This window comes from Canis lupus, chromosome 3, assembly GCF_048164855.1.
Source record: "Canis lupus baileyi chromosome 3, mCanLup2.hap1, whole genome shotgun sequence".
In the NCBI taxonomy this organism is placed as follows: domain Eukaryota; kingdom Metazoa; phylum Chordata; class Mammalia; order Carnivora; family Canidae; genus Canis; species Canis lupus.
Window position 1 is genome coordinate 71854758 of NC_132840.1, and position 24991 is coordinate 71879748.

Here is a 24991-nt window from a genome sequence, read left to right on the forward strand (position 1 = left end):
ATCCAGGATTCGTGGTGCCCACTCCTTGTTCATTCCATCCCACCAAGGGCTTATTTCCCAGCTCTGGACATCAAAGACACAGATAAGAGCAAGAGAGATGAGAAGCTGGCAGCAAGAAAGAAGGCAGGATCAGGGGAAAGAAAGGAAGCAAGCAAAATGCAAGACAAAATAAAAGGGCAAATGGGGAGAGCCTTAGGAACTCTAGTTTTAAGTGGTCTGATAATTAAATGAAAAGTATTTGATGGGGGAGCCCACCTTTCAAAATCCCCACCAATGGGGAAGCGTATGAAAACCCGAATAGCAAATATTTACTTGCAATTAACACACAACAGATCCCATCAAGCGTCCTTGGGGCTGTTTCTGGAGTCTTACCTTAATGGCTTGTGTGGCAGAGGGGCCCAGGCGGGCACTAGACCTGGCGTAATATGCTAAACAAATCTAATGGTGTGCTTTATTTCCCCCCTCAGCAGAACTCTTAATTATGTATCTTGCAAATGCACAGAGAAAATGGATTAACCAGAGCAGCTGTTTGCTGCTGGAGCGGTACCCTCCCCAGAAGCTTTTGCAGGGAGACTGTAAGGTGGCCCCACGGGCTGGCCCAGGGAGCTGGCAGGAATCTAGGAAGGTGCAGGTGAGAGAGTGTTGCAGGATCTAAATCTTCAGTCCCAGGGTATCTGTTTCTTGGTGCCCCAATCGGAGAAGTAGGACATGAGTTAAGAGGTGAGTGATAGTGGGGGCCAGTCCTGTGGCTGTATGGGCTGAAGCAGATTCTTTGGAAGGCTTCACTGTTGAGGCCATCGTTCCTAGTCCACCCACCCAGAGCCATGCCTGAAACCCTCACTTATGCTCATTGCCTGTATATCCTCTCATAGGATGACTCACTACTGCCCCCTTGGAAATTGCAGGGACCCATGTATCAGTTTGGCTGTCCTAGCAGGGTCTGTGGAAGGACCTACTAAAGCACATACTGAGTCCTCTTTCATGAAGAAGGAGAAGTCAGGAAGTTAAGAGCTTGGGGCTTTAACTGGGGAAGGCAGACCAATGAAGAGCAAGAGATGGTGCTAGATACAAGGGCAGAAACCCATTTTGAAGAGAAACATCCTACAGATGGGCAGACTCCTGACATGGCATGAACTGGACAGTGGTCAGTAACAGAAGTATCACTGAGTGACTTGTCCCCTGGACTCAGGTTGGAGAAGCTGGTGTGCCCGTGTGTGTGTGAGAGAGCTCCCTGCCTAAGACACAACGGTGCTTGTTTGTGAGTCTGTGATGCCTTTGGCACTACCATCCTGAGTGGGAGACATCAAGTGAGCTGACCGCAGTGGGGTTTTGTACCAGGACCCGGGTTTGAGTCCCATCCTCCCACTCACTAGCCACTATTACAAACTTACTGGGCCTAGTTTCTCCAACTAATTTAGCCTGTAAAAAAACTGGCCATGAACTTCTCAATAATAGTATTTGAATCTGAATGTGCTCCATTTTACTTACAATGGAGCTCTCCTACAGTTGCAGGAGGGGTATTCACTGAAATTGGTAAGGCTACTTTGTGAGCTAGAAAGGGCAGTAGTAATAATAGCAATGCTTATTGAGCATTTACTATGTGCCAGGCACCGTTCTACATGCTTTACATGTTTTATCTCATTCAGTTCTTACAAGAATCCTACAGGCAGGTCCTATTTAAAACCCGATTTTTCAGATAAGGACATTAAGGCACAAAGAGATTACATCCATTCCCAAGGATGTACCAATGGATGGATGTACCAATCCATTCCCAAAGATGTACCCTGTACCTAATAAGTAGGTGGAGTCAGTCTTCAAACCATAGTATTTTATTTTATTTTTTAAAGATTTATTTATTTATTTATTTATTTGAGAGAGAGGCAGTGCACACAAGTGAGGGAGGGGCAGAGGGAGAGAATCTTCAAGCAGATTCCTCATTGATTGCAGAGCTCAATGCAGGGCTCAATCCCATGACCTGTGAGATCATGACCTGAGACAAAAATCAAGAGTTGGATACTTAACTGACTGAGCTACCCAGTGCCCCAAATCTCTGGCATATTAATCCTATCTGCTATACACCTATTATCAGTTAGTGTTTGATAGAGACCATTTCCTAGAAGTGGCTGGGCTTAGCACAGGGCAACAGGAAGCAGATCCATGCATTGCCCAGCAGCATAGAGCATTGAAGGCAAAGGCAAAGGCAAACCTTTGGGATCCAGTCATATAAGCATCAGGTCTAAGAGCACATGATACATTTAAGTCAGAATGAGGCTATGACATAGGCCCAGGGCAGAAGTCTGGCCTGAGGAGGAGGAAGAGATGCAGTAGGGCAAGAACCACGAAGCTTTGAAAGTAAGGCACTGCTACTCCACGCACTCCCCAGATGGCATCACACGATGTTTCCCCAAACATCAATTCCGCTCCATTCGAAGACACATCTTTATGGAGCACCTACTGTGAACCAGGTATGGGGGATAAGCTGGTAGATAAGATGGTCCTCGTCCTTGTGTAGCCTGAGGTTTACCAAGGAAGGCTGTATTACACACGTACTTGCAAGCACGATGAGTTTAGAGAAGGAAAAGGCTTGGGGGTGTATTAGGGTAGTGCTAACTGCCAAAGCGAACAGACCCCATAATGCCTTGAACCCAGAACTTCACTGTTCACTCATGTAGCAGGACAAAACCAGTGCCTCTGGTTGGTGAAAGAAGCTCTCCTCTTCACTTCTCTAAGAGACAGACTAACAGCGGCTCCACCTTCTTCAACACGCATCCTCCAAGTCTTCCTGGGGGGTCACAGCCACCATCTATCAAAGGGAAAAAAACAAGAAAGAGTGTGTGGGAAGTTTTCACAGGCCAGGCTTGCGGGTAGCAGGGACCACTTCTGTTCACGTGCTAATGACCGGACCTCCGTACAGGCCACACGGAACTCCAAGGGAAGAGCAGAGTGCCCAGAGGCTGTGGCTTTGATGAGGTGCCAACAGACTGTCACAGTGGGCGCTGGGGGGTGTTTGCCCACCATGTTCCCTCTGCTTGGTATCCCTTACCTGGCCCAACTTCCCCACTTTCTATGCAACAAACTCTGTGACTTTATGAACAATGGCGTGTGACAGTTGTAGTGTCCTTTTTCTCTTCTTGTACATGTAAACCCTTTCCATTCTCAAAAGCCCTATAAACATCGTCACTAATATCGTAACTTGCACCAGCGGGAAGGGAGGAGGCCTTTGATCACACGTGGGGATAGCAGAACAGGCGGCAAACGATAGCTGAAAGCCAGACGTCAAGAGGGGACTCCAGCATAGACTGGGGACAGGAATTCAGGACCACGAGGAACCAGCAGGGCATAAGCCACCCAGAGAACCCTCAAAACGACTGGGATAAGTGATTCTCCAGAGGCGTGTGGGATGTTGATTCAGATTACTTCATTTAGAAATTAAGAAAAAGGGGAGGTCTGTGAATAAAATCTGGAAGAAACCTGGGGCGAGCAATGAAGATCAGACAAAGTGCTTCACAAATTCACATTGGATCAAACGATTTTGTCCAATGATTTTGGACGCGATTTACGTCTACTTACCAGGTCCCTGGCTCACAACCGTCCCGTTACGCAGGAATCATCATCCCAATTGACAGATAAGAAAACCATGTCAAAGAAAGCCTTGCAGCCCATGAGCAGGGGAGCTGGGTTCAAACTCAGGCACAGTCTTAACCACTACACTCCACTGCCTGAGAAAGAAGGAGTCGAAGAGCAAGCGGACAGAACATGCTAGGAGTGTGGGATGGAGGTGGCAGGTGGAAGATGCGATTGTGAAGAGGGAGCCAGGCCGCCCAAGGCTGGACTTTGTAGAGACACAGCAGCAGGCCAAGGAGGGCAAGTGGGGCCCCGGGCCCCCGAGGGAGGGTGGCTGGTGATCCTAGCTTGCCAGCCTCCCCAAAGCGAAAGGGAAGAAGCCGGCTCCCCCAGACTGCGGTTGCTCCTCTCTGCTGGGGCAGAAGGAAGGGAGCTCTTGGCAACGCTTGCCTTGCTAAGCCTCAAGGGAGAAAAACCAGGGAGTTGGTGAGAGCAGCTCCCCAAGGTGCCTGGGGCGTGATGCAGCGCTTTCTAGCAGGGAGCGAAATCGGGAGGAAGGGAATGAAGACCAGATGGAGTTAGCGTTCCAGCAAGTGCACGTGGTTTTAGAAATGAAGGAGGAACGTGGATTGAGGCCAGATCCGGTTCTCAGGGTTCCACCAACCTGCAGCCCCCCGGGGAATCATCCAGACACAGGATGTCTGGGCTGGGAGGCATCTCGGAGCTCGTCCCGCCCGCCTGCTAGTTCTACAAGGGGGGCAACTCAGACCCGGAGACGGGAGGTGAGCAGAAGGGCTGGGGGCCTGGGGCTGTATCCCAGACTGCACCCCCTCATCCCCCACTGGCATCCATCATCCCTGAGACGGCGGAGCCGTGTAGGCAGCAGGCCCACGGAGGGCCACCCAGGAGAAGGCGTTAAAGCCTCAGAGGCCGCTGAAGTGCAGGTGTTTTGTGCAAACATCTCCTCATCCCGTCCCTACCCACTCCCTTCCCAGACAGTCCCTACTTTCCAGGGCCTCGGGGAAGAGGGACCCTGTGTGGACCTTGAAAGACACGTTGCCTCTCTGACTCAATTTCTTTACTGGTGAAAAGAGGCTGTAAGGACACGAATCTTTCAGCACCTGTGCTTTTCCAGCTGAGGCTTTAGGTCATTTGCCAAACCTTCTCACCTTGCCCTCAAGGGCTGCGATGTCAGTACACAGGCAGAGGTTGGGAGAAGTCAACCAAGGCAGTCACAGGGGATGAGCAGACCCTCTCCTGACATAGGTGCTGGCGGTAGGGTTGGGGACAGAATAACTGAAGCCCAGAATTCATGATCTAAATACTTAAGAGGTAAAATTAATCTAACACACTGATAAAATATGCTTACTCTCCTAGCTTGACAAATGCACCTTCATGATGACAAAATAACGAATATAAGTGCAAGACTGCGGATTTCTTTTAATATGACTGAAAGTTGGCAACTCTTAAAGATAGATGAATTTAATTATTATTGCACATGTTTGGGTGCTGACAGTGTTTGGATGAATAATAAACAAAGACGAAATAATTCAAAAACTATTGTGTATTTACTCCAAAATTATTTTTCTTGCCTTTATTTAAACAGTCCCTAATTATGTTGTCATAATCGAGACATTTACATAATTTGTGTTCTGTTGAGATTAATGCCAACTTAGACATCTCGAGTCACTGTAGTTCTTAGATAGTTTTGTTGTTGTTGTTGTTAATTTCAATTTGAAGAAACTTCTCTGCGGAGGCCGGATAAATTGGAAGTGACAATGAAATTCTTAGAGCCCCACATCTATGTATCCAGAAATAAGCATCGAATTTTACGTATTTCCAAACACTCTAATGTGGTCCCACGTGATAAATTATCACTTCAGAAGATAATTCAAAATCGTTGATTTTCATCCTTCTTCACGCAGTGTAACAGTCACGTAGAGATACCGCACGGCACTTTGTGTAGCTTACATCTAGGCTTACGTATATACAAATTTAAGTGAAATCAGAGTTGTTTAATATTGCAGAGTGTTTCTGACTTTTTACATGCAACTATTGCAAATACCACACTAATTAATGAATACTTCCACGAATCTGAATTTGAACACAAAGAAAACAAGAAAATGGATGCTCCGCACTATAGACACTTCATTATGAAAGAATCTATTGCACTGTGCTATCTGAGAAGAGGGATTTGACAAGTTAATTAATTGGTCTTATATCTCAGCATTTCCACTGCCTAAACCCCAGCTTCCCTACCACCCACCCCAAAGCACTGTCTCCCCGAGGCAGGCAGCAGGACAATCCACCAGCTTCATGGCAACCTGACTCAGCCACCTTTTGTTTCAAGAAGAGAAGGCAATAGAGGGACAGGCGTCTCCCAGGGGGCATGCCCCCCGTTAGTCCCGAGAAGGGTTGTTTAGGGTTGCAGGTGCCCCAGACCAACACTGAGCTCTGGAAACTGCCAACAGAGGCGACCAAGTGCTCCTTAATACATACATTAGTGAGGAGGGCTTAGGGGGTAGGTGGGGCTTTCTGAAGGGCAGCAGAGGTCTTCGCCTTGCCCAGAGAAGAGTATTGCTGGAAATTTAAAGCTACAAGGGATGAGGCTGGGAGGCCGCCTGATGCTGCCCAGGGACAAGAACCTCCAGAATCATTTCCAGCTTCTTTCTGGGAGCACACATTAGCCTCCCGTGCCCCATCCCCTCCTGTCCCGTCACTTACCTACCAGTCTCACCAGACCACTCCGACTTCCCTGTCGTGTGCTCACAACCCTCTGTGACTTTGCTCTGGTGGTTACATCTGCCTAGAATGTCTTTCCTTCTCTTTGTTTTACTGGTTTATGAAATGGTTTATTAAACAGTTTATGCTCAGTGGGGCATAAATACAACATTTTTTTTTCTAGCCGTACCTTCCATCATGTTCTCTGGATTCTCTCTTAATAGATACCCTAACTTTCTGGTCCCTTTCGATCTGGATCCTCTGGTGCTGAGGACTCGGAGGTGGGGGGGGGGGAGGGGGACGGTTAGTGCTGGGAGTTAGGAATGATGGCAGCGATGGCTGGGGTCATTGTGAGGAACTTGCAGCCTTATCCCATGGGGAACGCCTTGGTGTCTAAGGCTTCAACCGGGTTCCATCTCCTGCTGGTAACTTTGCCCATGTGCAGGTACACATGGTGGTCTTAGATTAGTGTTGGCTTCACCTGTTTCCCCAGTCCTGACGATCATGTCAGGAAGGGCGGCGGAGCTGCCTTCCGCCCCTGCCAGTGGTCTACCCCTGGGGAGGGCCAACTCTTCACATAGTGCACAGGCCTGTGGCATGTGCCCCTCTTCCAGACACCCTGCCCTTTCACATCCATGAGGTCTTCTGGTTTTCTTTGGTACTTTCTGAGATCTGGGAAGACTTAGGATGGTGGGGGCCCCCACCCCATTTCCTTCCCAGACTCACAGCACTGTGGTTCCTCTGGCCTTGGCCCAAGCTACTCTGAGTTTCAACCACTGTGCTCCTCACTCCCCATTCCCTGGCCCCCACTTCAGAAATCTCCAGGAAAGAAGCAAACAGGGGACATAAGTCAAACCTCTGCAAGAACCCCTGGCTGTCCCCAACTCCAGTCAAAGCACCGGAGTGTCTCTTTTGTCCGAGGAGGGAGGCATTGTCTCTCCTCCTACAGGCACTCCCAACCTCCCTGAATAATTGCCTCAGAGCCTCTCTTTCCTGGCTTTGGGGAAGGAGAGAGAATTCTAAACAGCCTCCACAAAGTCAGTGGTTGGTCCCTCTCTCTTCCCCCATAGACTGGGATGTTGAACTCTAAGGTGTGCTGTGGGGCGGGTGGGGGGGTGACAGGTCCTGATCTACCTCTTAATAAGCCCCAGTCATTGATGCCTCTCTGTAGGACATGATTCTCTTTGCATTTCTGTGCACCCAGTTGCTGATCCCATTGGCAGTCCAGCCCCCATCACGCTTATCCACTGGAAGACCTTGAAGGCCACTTAGGTCTCAGCCCTCCGTGGAGCCTGCCCTAGCCTCCCAAGCCAGCCTCTCCTCCAGACTCGCACAGCACTTTGGATTGATTCCGGGCCTCTGGTGGTGCCCTTAGCTGTTTGCAACAGTGTTCTCTGGCATGACTGTGAGCACCTAACACGAAAGGAGCTGGTTCAGGCATCCCTGTACCCCCAGGACCTACCACTGGGTCTGGCACCTCACCGACACACACTACAAGCTCATTGAAGGGAGGGGTGACAGGGATGAGCTTAATTAAGAAATAACAAATGAATCAGTTACTGAGTAAAGGAAGGAACTCATCAACGAGCAAATGACCGGAGGAAGGAGTAAATTATCACCGGCCTGTCCGCAGCCCCTTCCTGTTCGCCAGCCTCCCAGGGAGCTCCCAGGAAGCCCCTTTGCAGGCGGCCCTCAGCTCATCAGATTCCAGGAGAGCGGGCTGCCCAGCCCACGGTAATGGAACTGTTAGCTCAAGAGGCAACAGCCTCACCGTGTAAAATCACTGTCTATTCTAGTCAAATTAACTAGGTAATACTCTGCATTAGTGTAAAATTCTCCATCAAACCATGAAGACTGGCATTTAAAACATTCAAGGCCTGAGAAGGGGAGGAGAGGGCAGAGAAAGCAAGAACCAGAGCTTTTTCCTGGCAAGTAATGTTTGCAAGGCCTCCCAGCCTCCCCTACAAGGGAGGAGTCCCGGGATTGTCCAAAGAGTCCGTGCCTGATGCTGCTGGCTGAGCCTCACCAAGTCCTTCCTCTGGCCTTTCTTCTTGGGGTCACTGGCCCTATACCAGGCCCTTGGTCTGGCGGCTCAGCTGGATGATGCTGAGGCTGCCAGAGGGAAGGACGAGATGGAATGTCCCCAGCACACACATGCCAGGTCATTTGCGGCACCCCCTGCTCTACAAGGAAGCCTCCCCGAACCAAGTGTAGAGCATGCTTCATTCTTAGAACCCCAAAGGTCCGGCCTCCCTACACTCCCAGTGGTGCCTAGGGATCCCCCTAGTGGCCCCAAGATTGAATTGAACAGCGACCACTCCTGAGCCTGGCTGTGAGAGCTTTAACATCGCTTGGGCACCTTCCATAGTCAGGTACCATGCGTGGAGGAGAGAGCTATTATGGGGATCACAGACCTAGGTTTTAGGTAGCCTGTGAGCCCCAGAGATGGGACTATGCTTCCTTTACCTTTCTGGCACCCTCAATTAGCACCCAGTTGGTGCTTGGCAAATGCTACAACAGAGACTTCCATTCAGGAGTAAAAAGTGAGCTAACAGAGCCAGTGATACAAGGCACCTATACATACACCCATCAAACTGGCAGCCACTCATCCCAACCCCTCGGGGCTTGGTCCTGGAGCCCCCCGCATGAGGGGAAGAAAAAGAGGCAGCTTCCCAGGGGACTGTTGCATGCTGAGGTAGCATACTGGCTGCCGTGCCCTGGGGAACCAGCTCCCTGCATAAATGCACAGATAGACGGATCTTATTAAGCATACAACATTCGGGGGCCTCATTTGGAAAAGACATTGATTCTAAATGGCTGTTTGCCATTGACAAGCCACAGCACCCAGGCAGACAGCTCTGGATTATCCAGCTTGCAACCCCTCCACCCCTCCATCCCCTGCGTGGGCACGCACGTGCACCCCGGAGCCCCTGTGCTCTAGCCCATGCCTAAGCCCATCCTGCATTCCCGGCCACCGACTCGCTTGGCAGAGACCAGATGCCAGCACATCCCTCCCTGTCCCCTGGGGACCTCAGGCCCAGCTGTAGCAGCCAGGCAGCCTTGGGACCCTGCGGACCCCCAGCCCCCACCCCCAGAGCCCATCAACACAACTCCGCATCTCCCTGTCCTCTCTCCCACCCCAGCCTCCCTTCTTACTGCTTATGCCTGTGTAGGCAGGAGGCAAAGCAATGAGAATACATTAACATTTCCTTAATTCTATCTGTGCCTCCAAAACTCTGAGTCACAACTGGGTGGGTTTTCGTGCCTGGTGAACTGTCAGCCTCATTCAGAAATGCCATTTTCTACTTTGCTCCTGGATCAGCAAGAGGACAAGGGGTGGGGCCCATGGGGTGAGGGGTGGCACACCCAACCAGTACTGATCCTTGCCCAACGATGATGAGGTCAGGGCATAGGCAGTTCCAAAGAGAAACCATACAGGATTCTACTACGAACCTTAAGAACAGTACCTTGCCTTTGTTTTTTGGTTTTTTAAAAGACTTTATTTATTTATTCGTGAGAGACACAGAGAGAGAGGCAGAGACACAGGCAGAGGGAGAAGCAGGCTCCATGCAGGGAGCCCAATGCGGGACTCGATTCCGGGACCCCAGGATCAAGCCCTGAGCCAAAGGCAGACGCTCAATCTCTGAACCACCCAAGTACCCCAGTACCTTGCCTTTGAATAGCAATCTTTACATTTTACTAAGTGCCTTTGCCTACCTTATTTCGTCATTTGGGCATCCACTCCACATACGTAGAAACTGAGGCACGATGATTTGAAATGCTTGGCCTGGACATCACACAGGTAGTAATGATAGAGCCAAGGCCAATACTCCACCTTCTGACTGCACATCCTTGCTGTACCACCTGGCCTTGTAGCTGCTGGGGAAACTGCAGGCAAAGTCACTTCTCCCCCGGGATTGGAGAGTTAAGGTTTGTTCAATCCTGTAGCAGCAGTTGAGCGCAGGAGACCTCACACACGCTTTGTTGGCCAGAGGTGTTTTGAAAGAAATTTGGATGTCTTAGGCACGGTGCACATGCTCCAGTTGTCCTCATCACCCCATCACCCCCACCCCCCACTGCATTACACTGACCCGTCCACATCTGCTCACTGCCTGCCTGGCTCTAGAGTTAGTCCCCTGCATGAGGTTCCTGCCAAAAGTTCTGCATTCACACGGTACAGGGGAGAGAGGCACCAATGGAGTGTGATCTCCAGGATGTTGGCCAACTCCCTGTGCTCAGAAATGCTCATCATTAACGCATATTAAAGTCTACGTCCAAGGCAGTCTGTTGAGCACCGAGTGGATAGGAAGATGAGTAAGTGTGGCCCTTTCCCTCCGGCAATGTAGTCAGTCACAGAAAACAGACAAAGTAATCATATCGTAAGCCAGTGGTGTGGGTATAAAGATGTCATGGAAACATGGCAGCCGAGGGGGGTGGGGTGACGTGGGTGGACGTGCTGATGGAAAGGTGGGAGGACACTCACACCAAAGGACTCTCTCCTGTGATGCCTCAGAGACTGGAACAGGCAGCCATGCTCGCTCTCAGCCACCCAAGAGTCCCAACTGGCTTAGGATCCTGTTCCAGACACTTACCCACGCCTTACCTGGAGGTGCTTAGGCTTCTCGTGTCAAGATTCAGGGCCTCGCCTTGCCAGCTCAAGCATTTGACCACAGTGGCTATACTCAATAGAGTGTCTGTCCTCTCTGGCTTAGCATGAGGGAAACTCAGAGAGAAGCTACCAGATTCTGCCCTGAGCCAGTCCTGCTTGAACACAAGGAATGCTGGGACTTTGGTACCAAGGGCTGGTGGTAAAGGAGGAAGAGCCTGAGCCTAGTGCAGCCGGGATAACAGGAACTCATGGGGTCTGTGGGTTCTCAGAAACCCAAGAGAGCAGGGAAAGCACAGACCTATCTTGAGCTCATGCTGATAGCCAGTGGCCCCAACCCAGTAGGTGAAATTTCCTATAATGGGGCTACTTCTGGAGGAGCATGTCTCTATCACTGGAGAGATATTGCAGAAGTAATGCATTACAAATAATAAAAAAATTAAACTTTGCAAATAAGTTGCTTGATTAAATCCGAGTGAATTCAAATGTACCTATAGAATAATACTCAGTCATTCATTCATTGACCATCCATTCATTTCACAAATACTAAGCCCTGATTATAGAAGTTAAGCACTGTGCCTCTCATTCTTATTGCACTACTGAGTGTACCCTGAATGGTAAAAGTAAAGGTGGTGACCACCCAGGTTTTGTGTATAACTCAGGCATGCCACAGAAGTGTCCTGTATGTGCCTGGCATCTGTACATATGATGGCAAAACATGGTTGAGAAACTGAGTTCTGCAGGCTGGCTGCGTACTTTCTTCACCAGCTCACATGGCCCTGGTGCCATGGGTCTGCAGGCCCCAGGCTGGGTGCCCTACCTTGATGACATTCCAGGTTCAGAGCCTGCTCTGTAACTGATGTCAACAAACTCATGGTTATCCAAAGCAAGCTCCCTCCACTGACCCCTCGGGGTTCATAACTTTGTCTTCAAAAATCTCACATGCACACATACCTCCCGATCACCACATCACGTCCCAGAGCCCCAATACTGCTTCCTGCTTCTGTTCTTTGTTCCAAGATAGACAACGTTCTCCTCTCCACTTCTACCTATCACATCCTCTTCTCATCTAGAGAGGAGCTGATGAACTAAATCCTCCTGGTACACAGTGCTCATCACAGCCCAAAGTGCCCAAGCTGGAGCCCTTTCTGATGAGATGCCAGGATGCCTTCAACATAGCAAGATGATGTCAGAGTGTTTTATAGAGCTGGAAGGAAATTTAGGGTTCCTCTGGTTTTATAAATTTAGGAGCCCAGAAGTTCAGACATGAAGAAGAATTTTCACAAGGACACACAACTGGTTAATGGTTCTATCAGTTATCACTTCCTAACAAATCACCCCAAAACCCAGTGCCTAAAAGTAATAATCATCTATTTAGCTCACAGCTCTGCATACTGGAAATGTAGGCTGGGCTGAGCTGGTAATGGGGGGGGGGCACCTCTTGCAGGTCAGCTAGACAGCTCTGCTTCTGGGGATTGACTGTCAGCTGGGCAATGGAGATACATGGACCACATGTCTCTCACCATCTCGTCCAGCTGGCCGGTCTGGGTGGCAGCAGCGTTCCAAGGGAGTGAACAGAGGCAGGTAAGCCTTTTGAGGCCTAGGATTGGAATTGGCATGTCAACACTATTGCTGCATTCTATTGGCTTAAACCAGTCATAGGAGAGCCCAGATTCAAGGAGGATGGAAATAGACTCCGCTTCTTAATAAGAAGAGCTACAGTGTCCCATTGCAAAGGATGGGGCACAGAGAGGGAATGAAGCACTGTGATCACTTTTTGCCATCTTCAGCCAGGGCAGGAATCCAAGTCTCCTAACTCCATGCTGAAGGCACAGCACCCTGTTCTGATTCCATCTGCCCAAATCCTATCAACTGTCCATTCTAGTCTCCTCTTCTACAATTCAGAAAAATCTGTGCTAAAAGAAAAAACAACAAGCAAAGGACAGTGGATCAAGCACTTCTGTATGCTTGGTGTAGAATCAGAAGAAAGAGTAGGAGCACGGTCCCTATATAAGTCTAACCCTAACACCCCAGCACATCCCTCACCTCTGACTTCCACCCTCTCCAGGACAGAGGCCACAATTCCTCCTCTCCCTGTCTCTTCAGCAAAAACTCAAGTTCCAGTTTCTCTCTCTCTCTCTTTCTCTCTCTCTTTGAAACTATCCCACATTACTGTAAGCTCCCAACCGCTCCACAGTCCTAGAAGGGGGGACGGCAGCCAATTTTCCAACATTGAACAAGCTAGCCCCTGGAGTCACTTTTGAAACATCACCAATGTGTTATGCCAACTTCTTTTCTGGGGGAGAACAAAAGCTATTTTTCTCTCTTTTCTTCCCCTGATGGAGAGAACCAAGACCCCTTTCTGCATTCAACTTTCTCTTCTCTGGCATAAAAAAAAAAAAAAAATTTTAAAAACAAATCTGTCAAAATTCCCACCCTGCCTTCCCAGTTACATTTTTTTAATTCAGTTGGCTCCATGCGGGGGAGTCTTCTATTAATAGGTATACCAGGAGGCTTAGCAACTCAGGCAGAAGAACACCTACAAGAAGGCTGCAGAGGGCTGACGCCGAACAGTGAGCAGGAATCAAACCGGGCTTAATTAGGAAAACATGACTTCCCTATTAACGTCCCTGTCCGTGTGATGCTGCTGCTAGAAAAAAAAATGCCAAGAAGCTTATTTGTTTTGCAATTACGGATGAAATAAAAAATTACTTGGTCTAATTGGACCTCTTTTACTAAAAGAAGCGTGTAAAATAACCCCAGTTTCATTAGCAACTCAAAATGCACTGCTCGGTGTGCTACATATGTTTAAGTGAAATGTGGAGGGTCAATTTGCTATGTAAATTTCCACAAATTTGGCTAAACTAAAACGATTAACCTAATGTGTATGCAAATTAACTTAATTGATAACGACTTTTCTCCAGGAACTTTAAAGGGGGGGGGGGACCCATTCCAATTCTAACAATCCTCCAAACTGTTCTGTCACCCAATAACGAAATGATATCTTGACAAATTAAAGAGAATATAATGAAATCAGATTAATTAATGCCAAGACCAATTAGCACATGCAAAGAAACAAATCTCACTAACAGACAAATCCAGCAGTAATTTGAATGAGATTTTTGAAAGCTTTCCTTATTTGTCAATTTGTGTGTGTGTGTGTGTGTGTGTGTGTGTGTGTGTTTAATTCCATCTTTGAAATGTTCCCTTTTGTTTAGGATATAGAATGAAAGAACTGGAAGAGACCACATAGTCTGAAACCTCTAGTTTAACTGATTAGGAAACTCAGCCTCCAAGAGGTGAGTTTCCTTATGCGAGGTGGCCTGGGCATACTTGCACTAGAACCTCTGTCTTTCTTCTACAGCTCCTGATCTGCCAGCAACACCCTCTGACGTAGGAAAGCATTCCATTGTCCTTGCGTGGGAGGACCTTGTTCTGCAGAAAAGCACCCACACTCTCATTCTTCCCAGAAGACAGTTGGTTTCCCAGCTTGGAGGCAGGGAGAACATTCTAGAAAGCCCTTTCTGTTCTGGGATTACCTGATCCTATAGTCTACATTGGAATGTTTACCATATTAGAATGAAGTCTGTATTAGAATATCCCTATATATTTAAGAATTGAGAGGATTTTCATTTCGAGTCTCTTTTCCTTGACTCAGGCCACGTTTTTCACACCAAAAGCAATCATCAAAGCAAGCTACAGCGGCCAACTCCAGTCCACACCAGGCTTACCTTGAACCCCTGTGCAGTTAATGATGAATTGCCCAGGCTGATCGTTTGGCCGTGAAAATTTCAACCCATCTATCTCTTTCCCCACTTCCTTCAGCTAAGGAATTTGAGCTGGGTTTTTACTTTTATTTATTTTTTCTTGGTATTCCAGATGATTGTTGCAGAAAGACTGAAGTCTGAACTGCTTCCACCGGGATCCTCAGACAATGGCAGAGTGGAAGGAATGGTAGCTCTGACTGAAACCGGGGCATCAGGGAGCACTCAAGCCCTATCAAACAGCCAGCACAAACAGAGCCCACTGGGCTCATTCCATGGACTCCCGCCTAGGACAGCCTCCTTTGGTCAGATCCCAGCCTTCAGGCTCAGCTCTTGCCTGGACTTCGGCAGGGCTATAGCATGACAAGCTGGAAGAGTAAGAGCAAGAGAACAGGCACTGGCTGGGAAGTTAGTAGACCCATCACCTGGAAAGTCAGTGGACCCATCACCTGGCCACTGACCTTGGCCAATACATTTCCCCTCTCTGGCTGTCAATTTCCTCCTCTGTAAAACAAGGAAATGGGGATGGACTTAATAATGTCTCTGGCTCTGACTCCAAGTCTCAGTTTTCTGGGCATAGTTTTAGGATCAAGAAACACCAACCACACAGGGTTGTTGGGAATATCCATGGAGATATCTAGGCTATCTATCTATCTAGCTAGCTAGCTTGCTTGCTTGCTTGCTTAGAACAGTGCCTGGCATATAGTAAGCGATCAACAAATATTAGTTTATATTATTTTTATCCTGCCAAGTGGTCCTTCACCCCTGTGTGAACACTCTAGTGGTATGGATTGCTAAAATAGTTCAACGACCAGATAGGGGTGGGGTGGTGTGGGGTTCTGCTTTGTAGAGTTTGCCAATTACCTAGGTGTAAGCAATCCCACTATGGGGGATTTCAAGCTATCAATAAGATCTAAAACAGCTCACAAAATTCCTGAAAATTTAGCGATTAGCTTTTGCAAGCCAGTAGGGGACAGTTCCAGATAAATGCCATGCCACCCATTCTCTAGTACCTGACTGTTGCCCATCTTGCAGGTGTAGAGACTACATGTTAGTTAAATATAGCATATTTGTGGTCACCCACTCACACAGCATTCTTTGTGGCCTCCACAAATTCACTCCCTACCCATCCACTCCCACCTCCTTCCCTCAACCCTCCAAGCAGAGCAATCTGTGTGTACTTTGGAAACATAAACTCACATTATCATTAATCTAAGCCAAGCATCATTGAGAAAGTAAATCTGCTGAAAAGAAACATTTATTCATTTTTAAATTTTGATGATGTATATATTAATCACTGTTGGGGATTATCCACTCCGTATGCTCTTGGGTGAGCCAGTCACCTGGTCCTCTGCCTTTGCCCCTAGCCTCAATCCTGATGACCAGGGCCAACTTGTTGGGATTATTTCACCTCAATCCTGAACTTGACAGTCCTCTTGCTCCCAGGAAGTTGGTTATTTACCGACTGGAAATGGAGAATTAAAAGAAGAAAAATAAAACACCTTTCCCAGCGGGGGCCATAAAAGACTCATGAAGTCATAAAGACAATTACTGGCAGGCCTATATGGAATACCCTCTGTGAGTCATCTGTCTTCTGTTGGCAATAAAGGCACATAGCAAATTAACCATGAGGGAGGCCCGCTCACTTACCCTGTAATTAGACAGAGCTGCAAGATGCTTCCTTTCAAACTTCGTGTGGGAGGATCCATTCTGGCTCCAGGTGGCCCTGCCTCCCAGCCCGGCCAGGCTTGGACTCCTCTTTTGGCCACTGCGCATAAGCCCTGGGCCTGGAGCTGAGAGGCAGGGCCAAGGTCACCACCACCCAGCAGAGGTGTCTCCCCTCAAGGTCCTTGCAGTCTATTTAGAGAGGTGGGCAGCATTTCAAGATTTAGAAGTGATCATGAACTTTGCAAACTGGCAGAGACGTGTTTCTTTCCACCTCAACCGTCACCACTTGCTGTCATGAGCTCTACGTTCTAGCCACGTTAAAGAGGCTCTTTCTCAAGTTCATCGCCCACCTTTTGGCCTCCATACCTTCACAAGTGTTGTTCCCACTACCTGGAACATTTCTCTCCCCACGAGGTCTTGGCTTACAGAGAGGGACATAGTGCCAACAACAAGCCCTCTGTGACGCCTTCCCTGACAAGTCTCTAGGCACATTAACCAGCTCTCCTCTCCCTGCTCACTTTGTTACTCTCTGCTTACTGCTTCAATTATAAATACTTATCTTGAAATCTTTTTCCTCGCCCCAGATTGTGAGTTTGAAGCAAGGCAAAGGCTGACTAATGTCTTGGAAGCCCATTTGTCATCCCACCCCAATCCTAACTTCTAGCACCATGCACTTCCCCAAGTAAGTGCTCAACAAATGTTAGTTGAAAGGATAAAGTCCATCAAGAAAAAAAAATAGTATAAGTAGAGCCTGTGACATATTAGAGGAAGGGATAAGAGCTGGATGTAGCTCCACAGCCAAGTCTAGATCAGAGGGAGGAGCAGCTGGGATCTCAGGCCCAGTCCTCACATCCAACAGAGGGCAGTCCCCATCTCTCTACTCTCTTGCTTCTGACATTCTTTCTCCTCACTTGGGACCCTTCCTTGTTTGCAGTCAACACCTCAATTCTGACTGTGTATTTAGAAGAAGGAAATAAGAAGGGGTCAGGGAGAGTCTCTGTATCTCAGGACAATCATCTAAGACATTCAGTTCCCAAGGGCAGAGCCAGGCATGCAAATTAGCACTGGCCCACAGGCCCTACACTGAAAATAAGTCTGCTGGAAGCAAGATCAATTGCTGGTTAAAAATAAAAGATAAGGTGGTGCTGATGCTGTGTTTTCCCAAGCCCAGTGCATAGATAGCCAGAACCTTCTTCCCCAGGACACCACTGAACAAGAAAAGGGCAAAGACTCATCGGAGAGATGAGAGAATTTGCAGGCTGATGGTGGGATTGTGAATGTGTGGGCCCATTGGGGCAGAGGGGAGGGCGAGAAGAGCTGCATCAGATGCCAGGTGCCCAGATGAGCCATTTTGCCATGGCAGGTACTTGACCTCTAGAAAATGCTATTACCAAAGCTCACCCCAAGCTTCCTGGAGGGCCAGGAAACCAGAGAACGACCTCTCAGTCACACAACAAATACTTATTTATTGATGCCTACCTTGTGCCAGGCACTGCTCCTGATTCTAGAGATACTATAGTAAACAAACTAGTCCTATCCTTCATGGAGCTTAGACTCCGGAATTGAGAAGGGGAGGGAAGATACACAAGTAATTAATGACAATTGCATAGATTTTGTCACAAGAGTGTGCAATGGGGTCTTGGTCAGGGAGGGCTACCCCAAAGAGGTAACATGTGCACTGAGGCCAACAGGGTGAGTGGCGTTACCCTGGTAAGAAAAGAAAGAATGTTCCAGAGAGAGAGAGAGAGAGAGAGCAGACAATGCAAAAGGCTCTGAGATGGCAAGGAGCAGCAAAAGGAACCAGCATGGCTACAAGGTGGGTGGGAGGAGAGGCTGCTAGTTGCTGAAACCTGGTTGCTATCAGATCACTTGTAGACCAGGCTGCGGGTGTGAACTTCCCAAGGGGACGAGTCGGGACCGAAGTCCCAGCTCCTCTCTGCTCACTGAGCCTGGCATCCTGGCACAGGACTACGTCTGCTAAGAGATGGCATCTTTTCCACAGCCTCGCAAGGTCATCACCTGCTGACCGAGCCCACAGAAATGTGTCCAAGAGACAGTCCTGCTTCAAATTCCACAGAAGGTCCTCTTGGCACCTGATGAGCATGATCTGTAGGCAACTCTGAGGCCCCCTCAGTGCTAGACTTCACTAAGGCCTGGAAAGAAGGCAGCCATCGTATTACAGTTGGGGGCAGTGGGTGGTTAAGGACACAGACCCAGATCCAGAACAGCCTTCCGTATCCTTCTATCCAGACCACCAAGCAGTGTCACCTCTGATGGTCTCCCTGCCCCTCCTGAACTAGGTGAAGAGAGGGAGTCCATGGAGGCCTCCTGATCCGAGCAGACCTGAGCAGGACTGGCCAATGGTTGCCACTGGTAGGGCCACCCTGGGCAGGCAGCCTCTCTGTAGGTCCAGCCTTGCTGGTTCTCTGCTCTACACAATCGTTTCTTTCAGAGGATGCCCAGGGAGATAGAGCCCCCGGGGAGGAGGCATTGTTTGCACAAAGTGTCTGTCTTTGCCTGAGGCCGCAGCTCAGCTGGACTCCCTCCCCAGCTGGCTGGTGGTAGGATTCCCGGTGCTGGGACCAACGAGAACACTCTGTCAGATTCCATCCATCAGGGCGTCGTGGTGCATCCGCAGGCAGTGGCCCAGGGCTCTGCCTCCAGCCTCAGTGCCTAGGGACGAAAGGGGGCTCCTTCTCTTGCCCTGTTCTGTGGTCCTGCAGCGTCCACAACCCAGCCCCAGCCTCCCCCACCTCGCATCCATATCGCATGCCTAGCAACACATTCCCGAGCTCAAACTTCCGACCCCACGTTGGCAGGCTAAGCATGTTAAAACCATCCTCCAGATTTGGTTGCTGGCACCACAATAATATAATATAATTTCCATCTATAGACGCTAACTGTGGGCCCTGTATCCAGGCAAAAAGCTAGTGATACATCCCTGAGCAAACAGGCACAGCTTTGCTCTGGTGGCATTGTTTAAAAACCATGTGGCATTTGGCAGCTATGTAACTTGTGAGCCTCAGCTTCCTCATCTGTAGGAAAGAGGCAGACAGGTAGTAACCTTACTGCAAGGGATTGCAGGGAGGAATAAATGAGACCGGCATGGAAATAATACAGTCCCTGGTGCAAAGTAAATCCTCAGTGTTAACTATTATCATTAGCTACTATTTATTGGGCATCCTGGTGTGCCAGGCATTGTGCTCGAGGACTTACAAACATGCCATTTGCACGTGGCATGTGGTAGTAAACCATTTCACACGGGTGGAAACAGAAGCACGGTGAGTAGCTTCTAATCCCAGATCCACGTGGCTCCAAACCACTGAACAGTGCTGCCCAGTAGGTCAGGCACCCCAGGTGCCACGTGTGCTTTCTGGGCAGCATTGTTTCACCCAAGTTCCTTGTGGGGAGAGAGCCCTCAAGAGACACCGAGAAGGAGAGACCCATGAATCTCAAGAGAAGAGCTGTTGCTTTGAAACATTTTGAGTTGATGTGGGGTGCTCTCCATGTCTACATCTAAACAACGGGAGAAAAAAAAAAAAAAAAACGGGAGAGATGGGGGAATGTCTGGAAGGAAGGAGACTGGGATTCAGAGTCAGGCCTTGGCCTACCACCTGTTAGCCGTGTGACCTTGAGCAACATAGGAAACGCCTCTGATATTCACTTCCTCATCTGTAAAATGGGCTAGTAACTCCCTTAGCAGAGATGCTCTGAGGATGAGATTAGATACTGTCTATGAAAGTGAGCTTTCTCCACCATGACATCAATAATTATAAAGAATTGTCGTTGAGAGGTACTTATGTAGACGAAGTACATTGTAAGAATGTCCAGGTTTAATTTGACACATGGGTATTGAGGGTCTGCTGTCTCGAAGGCACATATTCAACTCCAAGATGAGACCAAGAAAAGGGATGCTGTGTCTCATGGGGTGCTGTGGTGCTCACAGACCAGATTCGTGGTACAGGTCGAATTTCCTGGGGAGGCATTTGCACTGACTCAGCTTTCCAGAAGAGGATGAGAAGGATGCTAGTAGTGGGAGAGGCACAGATTGATCAAAGGCTCAGGCAGGCAGAGTCCAGGGGGGCTGGACTGCAGTGTGCACACCCAAGGGCACAGGGGAGAGGCGGTGAAGCTGGCACAATTATCATCCCCATTGGACAGATGGAGACACTGAGGCACAGAGTGGTTACAGGAATCACACAGCAAGTAAGCAGGGCTGCAGTCAGCTGGGGTCTGGCTCCAGAGTCCACGCTCTTAACTATTCATGAACCAATCTCAAACTGTGGCCCTGGGAAGTGGTTGGGGGGTGTGGGGGGTGGGAGGGTGCCTACAGCAGCTCTGGATGAGAAGAAGATGAGAAGATAGAGGAGGAGGAGTTAGGCGGGGTTGGAGGAGTCAGGAAACTCAATGTGTGGGCCCACTGATGAGAACCAGTAATCAGAAGTCCAGCTAAACGTGTCTGAGGCCTCTTCTAGCCCTCATGGCACACTCCCTCCCAGCGCACACGGCCAGCGTCCCAGCTGTGTGCGCTCCCCCAGCCGGAGCAGCTTGGGCAGGCCTCATGTGGGCAGACGATGTCATTACTTCGACGGCCTGGTTAGCACCGCAGGCCCCAGATGCCACAGCACCCCTGGTAGGTTCTCTGCCCCCCGGGTCACTTTGGGAACCCTGATGCTCTCCTCACTGTTGACCCCCTGTGACAGCAGCCCTCACGGAACTCCTGGCCTGTGTTTGTTGTGCGGGTTGGAACAGGTGCAGCCCTGTCGCATCTCTGTGCACCTTCCCCAGGATGAGCCAGCAGATTCCTGCCCCCAAGAGGATGCAGCAGCCTAGACTTCTTGCTTACTGGTGGTAGGGGGTGGCCCAGACAGAGGGGCAGAATAGGAGAAGAATTTAGGCTTTGAAGGCAGACCAACAAAAATCTGATTCCTGGCCGTGACACTCACAAGCTGTGCAGCCTGGAGAAAATCCCTTAATCTCTGCAGGCCTCAGTTTCCTAGCCTGTAAAATGGAGCCAAATAATACTGACCACACAGAATAGAGGAAGTGCAAGGGTCCGAACAAGGTTGATAAATGTCAACCCCAAAGGGCCTTCTGTAAATGCCAGGCCTCCCTCCTCACCACTCTTGTTGACCAGGGTTTTAAAAACCCACTTGGTGGCCTTTATGTTTTGCCCAAAGCATCAGCCCAGATAAAAACAGGGAGTCCCAAGCCTTGCCCCCAAAGGCCCAAACAAATGGAGAGGCCCCTTAGCTACCTCGGAAGAGAACTCATCCAGCTCCCAGAACAGCCCTTTGATGTGGCTACGACCCAGGCCTGCAGCCTCATTGCTTATGAAGAATTTATAGAGGAGATCTGTGTGGGACATAGTAAGAGGACAGCGAGCCGGGGAGTAAGAAAGCACACGTGCCCAGGGACAGAACATCTTAGAGAGGTGATTACGTGCCCACCCGTGTTAACTGAGACAAGAGCAGAGCCTCCGTGCACACAGAGCCAGCTGCTTTGAACATCCTGGTAAGGGAAGAAGCCAACGTGCAGTGGATGCCACCCGTGTGCAAGCCTCCTTGCATAAGTTGGCTCATGTGACCCTCACAGAGTTTCCCTCCGGGCAGGTGAGGACACTGAGGCCAGAGTGGTTAAATAACATACCTGGTGCTACATACATAGCATCACAGACTTCGCATGAGAAGGTGGCATTCGATCTGGGCCTGGAAAGATGGCTGTGGTTTCTACAAATAGAGGCTGGCCCGGGAGGCCTTGAGAGCAGAGCCAATCCGTGGGCAGAGGACCTATGATGAGCAAGATCAGGGAGGGTAAAAACAAATCAGGAGACCCCCAGGACGGGGGCACGAGTGTAGTGTGGAACGCACACGTACTAGGTGCTCTCAGGGTCTAAGAAACTTGCCTAAGGTCACACAGCTAATGAGCGCTGGAGAGGAAAGTCGAATTGATCTCTTTTGACTTTTTTACTAAACCAAGATGGGACCTCCATACTGCCCGAAGAAACAAGACATCAGTCAGGTGGTAAAGGCAGAAAAGACCTAGGAATTCCAAGTTCAGAGAAGAGACGGAGGTGTGAATGATCAGAATTGTTACCAACCCGGTGACCCAAGTCCCCCGGTCTCCTTCCCCAGAGGACGGGAGGAAGGACCACAGGCCTGGCCACCACATCAGGCCCTGACCCCGCAGCCCAGGGCCTCCTCTGTTCCCCTTGCTTCCAACAGGGTCCAGACTGCCCCCAAATCTCCAAGTCCCACTCCTCCAGCTACCCTCCTTCACTGGCTCACCCCTCCTCCTCCTCTTTCTTCATTCACAAAAGGCAGCGAAGAGCAACTACATCATCAGATTGTCTCAGAAGTCAGTGAATCAGATGATTCACTCTGGAAGTCCATAGATCTGTGTGCACTGAGCCCTGCTGTGTGCCAGGCCCAGGGCTAAGCTCTGGGGAGCCTGTGGGCAGCCGCCCTGAGCCCTTGCCTTCAGGAAGCAGGGGGTCCAGGGGAGAACAGAGCCGGAGACAGTCCACCTGGGCTTGCTGACGCTCCCATGACCGCGAGGGAGTCGGGGAAGTGCTGTTGCAGAAAAGTGCCAGCAAAGCTGAGACTTGGAGGACCAGCGGGAGATGCCAAAGGGCAGAAGTGTCCAAAGCAGAAGGAGCAGCATCTGCAAAGGCTCTCAGGCCAGGAAGAGCACAACATTTGGAGCAACTGTCTGTGGTTGAGTGTGGATGAAATATAGAGTCACAGGGGCAAGGGGTCAGGGGTGGCCAGGAATGAGGCCAGAGGGTAAAGCCGGGGCTACAGCTGGAAGGCGCAAAGACAGGGGTCCTCCACCTTTTCATGCACGTGGACCCTGGGCCAGTCTGGTGAAGCCTTTGGACCTCTTCCCAGAATAATGTCTTTAAACGCATAAAATAAAATACATAGGATTACATAGGAAATAAATTATATTGAAGTGCAGTTATAAAAATATTTTTTAAAAACTAATTTGTGATATAGTAATATATGAGCTTTTTATTAATGCAGTAAATAATAAGTTCTAGTGGCGGGTCTAATTACATAATTTTGAAGTAGTGCCGGGAGAAAACAATATTTCAAGATTAAGTGTAATAACTGTAATATGATGTAAAACTATCTGTGATTTCTGTTGGTGAGAAAGTCTTAGGAACTGCCAAAATCACTGTGGATTCCATGCTATGGATGGGGCCTCCATCTGTAATCAAAGGAAATGCTAAACTCTGGTTAGAGGTTAGTAAAATTGAAGAGTTTTTTCTTTTTTTCCCTCTCATCTGTGCTCATGATCCCCTGCTGGAAAGATTCTTTAAGGAATGTTCCCTTGATACTCAACTCTCGAAAAGTCCTGGCCATGACCGCAGCCCCCTCCCATCTTCATGTCCCACCACTTGTCTGATGGATCCATTTCAGCCACACCATCAGGCTTCTTGCCACCCCCGGAACATGCCAAGCATGCAGCTGCCTCAGGGCCTTTGCTCATCCTGGTCTCTCTGTTGGGATTGCTGTTACCAGAATATATACATGGCTCCCACCCTCCCTTCTTTTAGGACCCTATTCAAATGTCCCCTGATCAGAGAGGCCTTCCCTGGGCCACCCCGTGAGAATTAGCCACACCCCCTTCCCCTCTGTGTTCACACCCCCGTTCTCAAACACACCTATACTGTCTGATGTTTGTACACCGTTGTTTTTTAAGTTCCACAGCAGCATAGACTTTGTTCTGTTCACTACCATCACCCCAGCACTTGGAGCAGTTCACACTAGGAGACTGAGAGTCCCCCCTGCTTCTACTGGTCCAAATCCCTCAAGAACTATACAAGACCGGTGGCCCCATGAAGCCCTCCCTACCACCCCAGCCTTCCCTGGAGTCTCGTGCTCAGGAAGACAGGTTATTGAGGGTGGAAAGCACGTCTTGCCTTTCTGCATCTCCTCCTCACCGTGCCTGGGTACGGAGCAGGCATTCATTAAACCAGGGGGTCGGGATCTCACGAACCAGCAGGCCCAGGCAGCTCTAGGAATGAAGGTAGCAGTCTGGGTGATGGTGTGGAGCATCATCCCCTATAGTGGGGTGAACAGTGCCCCTCCCAAAACATGTGTCCACTCATAATCCCCAAAACCTCTGATGTGCCCTTATTTGGAAAAAGGGTCTTTGCAGAAGTAAAATTAAGAGTCCCGAGATAAAGCGATCATCCTGGATTATCAGTGTGTGCCCTAAATTCCATCACAGGTGTCCTTACAAAATGAGGCAAAGGGAGATGACACAGAAACACAGGGAAACGGTGATGTGACATGGAGACAGAGGTAGATGAGGTGACGTGGCCACCAGCCCGGGAATGACGGGGCAGCCACCAGAAACTGGAAGAGGTAAGGAACAGATTCTCTGCTTGAACGCAGGGGAAGCACAGCCCTGCTGCATTTCAGACTTCTGGCCATCAAAACTGTGACGGAACAAATTTCGGTTGTATTAAGTCACCCAGTTTGTGGTGATCTGTTACAGCAGCCATAGGAGACTAATTAGTACCACTTCCAGGCCTGTCATAGGGAAACACTGACCTAGAAATAGACCTTCTATTTTTGGGGCGTCCAAAAGGAACTAAAAATTCACCTTTTTATGTAAAATCTCCTAATTTCTAAGAATGGCTGGGTTCTTGGTTGCC

General features: G+C 49.2%; 1 long non-coding RNA gene across 3 annotated transcripts in view; it reads right to left on the reverse strand.

Moving 5' to 3' along the window:
• LOC140631017 (uncharacterized) overlaps window positions 1-24991 on the reverse strand; it is a 206525-nt gene that overhangs the window by 20419 nt on the left and 161115 nt on the right. Inside the window, exons 2-3 of one of the 3 annotated variants that reach the window (XR_012028690.1) lie at window positions 2629-2803; window positions 1814-1990 (exon numbers count right to left, since the gene is read on the reverse strand). This is a non-coding gene — a long non-coding RNA (uncharacterized lncRNA). Of the gene's footprint in view, window positions 1-1813; window positions 2804-24991 lie in introns of those variants that run through there. The other 2 variants (XR_012028691.1, XR_012028689.1) reach the window with 2 other exon arrangements.